The sequence below is a fragment of the Crinia signifera genome, chromosome 9 (genome assembly GCF_055691185.1).
Source record: "Crinia signifera chromosome 9, ASM5569118v1, whole genome shotgun sequence".
In the NCBI taxonomy this organism is placed as follows: domain Eukaryota; kingdom Metazoa; phylum Chordata; class Amphibia; order Anura; family Myobatrachidae; genus Crinia; species Crinia signifera.
Window position 1 is genome coordinate 62,563,651 of NC_139225.1, and position 5,090 is coordinate 62,568,740.

Genomic DNA, 5,090 nt, shown 5'->3' on the forward strand with positions numbered 1-5,090 from the left:
TTTATTTTTCAATTGAAATAGACAAGTTTCCCTGTAAATTTGGCTAACAAGTGCCAGTGTGGTCTTTTATGTGCTGCACATCGCAATCATTAGTATTGCACTTTTAAATATGGGGCATTAACAGTGCCATGTGCTTCGTAATAAACACAATTACATTTTCTGTACTAGAATATTAGGCGTGTTGATTATTCAATAGATGGTCTGGTGCCCAACATTTTCTATCACTTTTGCAATGACAACACAATTGTCAATCTTCTGCAAGTCTATTACCCAAGGTATGTGGAGGTTCTCTTGTCAATAGACTACAAAGGCATTTGCAGGCTTTTATATAACCTTCTCACATGCCATCTAAACATCATGTGAAGCTTAGTGTATAAATTGTACACTATTGTTGTGTCATCTATCATTCACCGTACCAAACAGAGTTTACCTTTTATATCTATACTCTATTCATATTGCACAGACAGCAGAACAACAACTGTGCATTCATTATGTAAATCACAATAAAAGGATGAAATAATTAACACACTGCAAGTCCAGATGGAATCATTTCTGCTGCGCAGCTTCTGTTTTTGACAGCTATTGGAAACAAACTGTCACTGCAGCATTTCGGGTTTATTCAGACTGAAGCATAGTTGTTCTTCCATGTTCATCATTCATTCATGTTCTTTCATGTTTAATATTTAGTCGCCAGCTAAACCTCTGGGAGATTGTTAAATTGGACCAGATTGCAGTCCTCATTGATAACAGAATGGGTACAGTCACCAATTTGGATTCACAGATCTCCAACATGCTGATGGATAATGTAAAAAAAAGTAAGGTAAAGTATGATAAAGCAAGTATGTGCCGTGTCTTAATGGGATGCCTTAAGTATCCCTGAGGCGCGGATGCTGGCATTCACAATACTGATGCTGGCATCCTGACCACCTCCGGGATATCCCAACATCAATGAGAATGCTGGTGCCCGAATCTTTAATGTCGGTATGCAGTAGCTAAGTATGTGTGGACCGCTAGCTTTAGGGCTGGGGAAGGTTTAGGCACTTAGAGGGGGAAAGGGGGGGTAGAGTGGTGAAAAAAGGGGGCATGGCCCCACAGGAGAGCACGAATATAGGCCACAACCCTTTTGTCAGGCTGTGGGAGGGCAATAGTTAGGTGGTGGGGAAAGAAGGTTAGGATTAGCCACTTAGAAGGGGGATTAGGGTTAGTCTTCAGGTGGGAGTTAGGGTTAGGAGGCAGGATATTTTGGTTAGGATTAGGGACTACTGGACAAGGGGTAAAGTAAGGCTATAGGGGGGTAGGATAGAGTTAGACTGCAGTAAGGGGGGAGGGTAAGTATAATTACCAGACCCCTGTTGGCATTACCTCCACCCAGGGCCGGCGCCACCACTAGGCAAATCTAGGCATTTGTCTAGGGCGCCGGCCACTGGAGGGCGGCATTTTGCCCCCCGTGCTGCGGGGGTACCTGTCCTGCGGCGCTGTGTATTTAAAGCTGGCGGCGGAGGCAGCGAGGGGTCCCTGCAGTCAATAAGAAATAACGAGCGCTATCCGCCGGGCTATGCGGAAGCGCTTCTGTTGTGAAAACACTGTCCGCACGCTGATTGGCTGAGATTCAGCCAATCAGCCTGCGCCAAGCCGCCAGTGTTTTCACAACAGAAGCGCTTCCACATAGCCCGGCGGATAGCGCTCGTTGACTGCAGGGACCCCTCTCTGCCACCGCCGCCAGCTTTAAATACACAGCACCGCAGGACAGGTACCCCCCCACCCCGACTCGCCTGGGGCGCTCCGGTGCCTTGCACCGGCCCTGCCTCCACCATCTGGATGGGGTATTCTGACCCCCGGCATTGCCACCACCAGTCATTCATATGTCTCTCTTCTAAAGTACTGGGAGCAGTTTGCACAGTCTCTGTCTTTGGCACAAGAAGAGCAGGCCAGTAACAATCACCATCACATATTTTCCAGGAGTAAACATAAAGTGCTATACATTACAAATTAATTGAATGTTTCCTCCAAGGAAAAATCCTTAGTTACATTGCATCTTCTCTAAGTATGGTGTGTACTCATCTTATGGTGAGGCACATAAACCAGACAGAAATAATTCACTCATTTTATATTTCTACCACATCAAAGGTTTATCTGGCAGTTTAAAAGTGAAATGTTCTTAGGTGAATAGTCCTTGTTCTGAAAACATAAAAATAACTTGTACTGTTCCTGATTAAGATCTAAACACTTGAGGTAATGCTCCATTTCATCATTTCCCTTCTTAATCTGTTTGGCCGCCCTATTAACTCCATTTCAGATTATCTCCTATTCTTCTTCCCACGACTGTAGCTCTAGAACACACACTCTCACAGTGCTATGTGTCAGGCCTTTCATCCTCAGCTTGAACGTTTCATTTTTCTCATCAAGTGGCCTCTTGATGCTGTAAGAGAAGAGTTATAAAAGGAACAAGAAAGACAGGAAGATAACGCCTTTTAGACCATATAGGAAAGGGAAGAGAGATTATAGTTATGTATTTATAAGCCTCTTTAGAATAAAATGCCATAAGGCATTTATGAACAAATCACTGTGTTTTGCTGAAACAATGAAAAAGAGAACACATACTGTACCTCCCAACTGTCCCGTTTACCACGGGAACATCCTGTTTTTTGGGGATGTTCCCATGGCCTGCCCGGGGCTGAGAGTGTGTGTGGGGGGGGGAGCAGCTGGGAGTCCTCACTGTCACCTTGAATATATGCTGTGCACATGTGCACAGCTATTCATTCCCCACAGTGGTGAAAAATGGGGGCATGGCCCCACAGGAGAGCACGACAATAGGCCACGACCCTTTCGTTAGGTCACGCCCCCACAATTTCTGCCGCTCCTTCAGCACGCATATGCCTTTCCTTCCTCCTGCTGCCTAAGAGTTGGGAGGTATGGAACATCATGCTTTTACCACTGCTGCTTCCCAGAGATTATTGTCAATACAAGGTTAGGAGAGTCTAATTTTAAAGTCCAAATTGTACACGGTAATCTTATAGGTGACCCTAGTTGTCAGTAACATCACAGGTTTCCCCACTATCTGTGGTACATTGTCACAATATATACATTTATATTTGATCAAAGCAGAGAACATTCCCCCTATCGCAAGTCGTCCTATATATAATTGCCTACTTTTGAAAAAGCATGTCAGGGAGATTATGAAGATGACACCTAGAAGCGCTGACATGTTCTGTTACATCTTAGAGGCGTTTCATTAAATTACTTATACCTACATGTACTGTAGATGAGCCACAAAGTCAGTAAGATCTACTGTACCTGTGGAAGAAAATACACTAATACGTGTCAGGCAATACGAGTGGCAAAGAAAAATTCATATCTGAGACTGGCCAATAAAAGGAAAAGATTAATATGGGCAAAAACCACAGACATTGGACAGATGAAGATTGGAAAACAGGGTTGTGGACCGTCAAATCAATGTTTTTGGCATCAGGTACCTGCTTTACCATAGAATCGCTAAAACAGCGCAAAACTGGTACAAATGACATCCAGCAAAGAGCACACAACATGTAGGAAGCAGTTTGTTCTATCTATTTTTGGATTATATAAAATATTTTAGCATAGATTTTAGAGAATGAAAGAACTGCTTAACTAGACTGTGGGTCTGCAGATGGTAGACTTATTTTCTCACCAAGGTCACCTTAAAGAGCTTTAGTACTCATTGCATCAATCAGGACACAACATTTATACCCTGACTGGAAAGCATGTCCTTTGGAAAAATCCTTTCCATAGGAGACAGGTTTTTGATACCAGGTGGAATAGAATCCTTTCACCACAATAAACTCCATTAGTAGATAGATCAATAGGTTCCAGCAGGTCCACCCCTAATTTCTTAAAGAATCACCAACAATAGGAAGGCAGTGGTGCAAAAGATGGGTGCTTCCTAAACATCTACATTATTATGTACAGTGGGTAGCATTACCCCAGCAGATGTTCTCATGAATGTACAGTACAGAAATAATAAAAAATAAGTGTCACTTTTGGAAGACTTGCAAAGGAAGGCTTAAAGTGTGTTGGAATCTACCAGTTGGCCTCATGGGGGCACACCAACAGAATATATAATATTTTTAATAAAAACAAACAAAAAACTTTAGGCTTACAAAACACTACTGGTCAGGTTTGTTGTAGTCTACAAAAAGGGTAAATACCCACATAAAAGTGCCATTTATAGGTCAGTTTACCTACTGAATAATTATATAAATATTTGTAAAAATGTTACCCACGTGCTTGAGTCAGTTATGGTCTGTCAGGCTTCAGTTCTGCATGTCCAAAACAGAGTTATCTTCTTTCTATCACTTACTACAGATGGAGCTGGTCCCAGCTTTGCAGGGGATGGCGGAAGAGTCGCCAGCCGCCATCCCCCGCCAGCCGCCATCTGATGTGCGAAAGGGGACGCGCGCACACGAGATGCGCATGCCTCTCCTTCCGACGGCGCTTCCCCTGGGTCCCTGCCGGCTTGCCGGCGGTCACCCGGGGTTCCCACCGCCTCCCCGCTCTCCCACCTAACCCTATCCGTCTCCCTGAAGCGGAGACAGACAGGGTTCCCGTCGCCCCGCCGCCTGGAAACTGAGACGCGTGTGCGTGTGAGACGCACGCGCGTCTCAGTCAGATGAAGCGCCTCTCCAGCGGAGACAATCTGGCGATTCGCCAGCAAGAGGGTGGCTGACTCCATCTGTATATTTAGAAGAACGCCTTCTTCTCCCAAACCATCTATGACAAGCCCGTGGCCTGTGTTGCCCACATCCTTAAAGAAATCAATAATGTACTATAGAGACCATTAAGTTAAATATTTATATCATACTTGATCATTGTGCCATGTTTGTCTTATTGATTTCAAACACTGTATATGGAAATGGATGTTTTTCATTTTACATTTATTACATTTAATGTTCTGAACATTTTATCCAACTTAAAATGTAAGGGCCAGATGTTCTAAGCTTGAAAAGTGATAAAATGGAGAGTGATAAACCACCAGCCAATCAGCTGGTTACTGTCACAGGCTGAGTTTGAAAAATGACAGGTAGGAGCTGATTTGTCGTTTATCACTCTCTTTT